Consider the following 1,950-nt stretch of genomic DNA (forward strand, 5'->3'; position numbering starts at 1 on the left):
GAAGTGAAGTACTTGGTGTTTACTCTATTTAAGGTAGGCTTTAAAACATTCAGAAATATAAAGGAAGATTAGTAAATATTTTAGTTCGAAGGCTGTACAGAGAGAATCAGAAAATTAATGACATGATGTTTATCTTGGGAGTGGTGAATATTCTGTGAAGATACTGCAGGTTATTGAGTCCTTAGGGGGAAATTTTTTGGTTAGTGCCATATGAACTTAGGCCTTCTTTACAGTGTACTGTGACTCAAAGCGAAATATTTTTCCACTTACTGTGTGGCTGCATATTAAGTAGTTGGTTATGCGTGGCATTCTACTTTTTTTAATGTACATTTATCTATTTATTTATCTCTTAATGTATTTATTTTTTTTTTCCACCCTGAGGCAGAACCTGGTAATTGACTAAACTCTTCCAGAAAGAGCAAGAAATGTTTCAGAAGTTGGATGTTAGGGGAGGGAGAGTCAGAATACTCAAGTTGCTAGTTATATTTTAATGCTGAGACTAGAACTGAAACTAACATTCTGTTCCTTGGTGTGAATATACCCTTTCTTAGGGTATATTGTATTTAGATCTACTTTCCTATTTTGTTGCAGGAAGATGTAGAAACTCAAGAGAAGAAAAAGTCATGCAAGTTTTGTAGGATGGATCTGGAACATTTTTGATACTTATCTACAGTCTGGTTACCCAAAAGCTTTTCTACATTTGATAAAACTTAACCACAATGAAAAAAAAAAAAAGAAAAAAAGGAGGAAAAGAGAGAGAACTGTAGAAGAAAAGAGTTTCTGGAGTTGTGACCAGGAGATTTTTTGCCATATTGGGCATCCTTCCAATTCAGAAAATAGACAAGCAAACTAGTATGAGTTAATGTTCTAGACCTCAGTTTTAAAGGCCAAAGTCCAAGGTCTTATGTTACCAGTGAAAGTGAGCTGGGCCTCTTGAGAGAGTCTAATTTGTTAGTTCAGAGCTTGCTTGGTATGTAAGAGATTAGAGCAAGGCCCCCTACTGAATCAGTTTTGGTTTTAACCTGATTTTCTGTCATATCAAAGAAGTGTCACATTTTCAAGTCCCATTAGAACTTGGTTATGCCCCTCCGTCAATCAGATTTTCTTTGGATAAACGCAAACAAAAATATTTCTGGGGAAAAAAAAATTAAAACCCAAACAGACCAAAACAGAAGCCTAGCTTTCTTTTTACGTTTCAGTGTTGAACTTTATGAGGAAACACCTGCATTTTTGCTTGCGGTTAGCACTGAACAGGAGTCCTGTCCTATACCTAAATTAAAAGTCCTGTTATGTTTAGCACTGCAGTGTGATAGAATAAAGGAGAAAATAATATTAAAGAGAGGGGGGGAAAGCATGAAAAGTGAGCTATGAAGAATTTAGATTAAGGGGATCTATTGAGTAGGAGTTCATGGGTGAAACTTGTAGCTGTTGAAGAAATTAATGAGCAGATGGCTGTGTTAGCCATCCCGACTTGGGCAGAACTCATCACGGAGATGTGAGGAAGAGTAGTGTAGGCTATTCAGTTGGCAGCCAGTCACAAGTGGTATTCCCCAGGGCTCTGTATTGGCGCCTTGATCATCTTTATCAATGATCTGGATAAGCGAATTGAGTGCATCCTCAGTAAGTTCATGGATAACACCAAGTTAGGCAGATGTGTTGATTTGCCTGAAGGTCGGGAGGCTCTACGGAGGTATCTGGGGAGGCTGGATCAATGGGACGAGACCAATTGTATGAAGTCCAATAAGGCCAAGTGCCGGGTCCTGCACCTGGGCCCCAACAATTTCCTGCAGTGTTACAGGCTTGGGGAAGAGTGGCTGGAAAGCTGCACGGCAGAGAAGGACCTGGGAGTGCTGGTTGACAGCTGACTGAATATGAGCCAGCAGTGTGCCCAGGTGGCCCAGAAGGCAAGTGGCATCCTGGGTGGTACCGGAAACAGTCTGGCCAGCAGGC

At 40.2% G+C, this 1,950-nt stretch overlaps 1 protein-coding gene across 1 annotated transcript in view; it reads left to right on the forward strand.

Moving 5' to 3' along the window:
* The window catches only part of LMO7 (LIM domain 7), a 43,150-nt gene that overhangs the window by 7,745 nt on the left and 33,455 nt on the right, over positions 1–1,950 (forward strand). The gene's annotated exons all lie outside the window — the stretch shown is intronic.

The sequence above is a fragment of the Buceros rhinoceros genome, unplaced genomic scaffold (genome assembly GCF_000710305.1).
Source record: "Buceros rhinoceros silvestris isolate BGI_N320 unplaced genomic scaffold, ASM71030v1 scaffold10252, whole genome shotgun sequence".
Classification (NCBI taxonomy): domain Eukaryota; kingdom Metazoa; phylum Chordata; class Aves; order Bucerotiformes; family Bucerotidae; genus Buceros; species Buceros rhinoceros.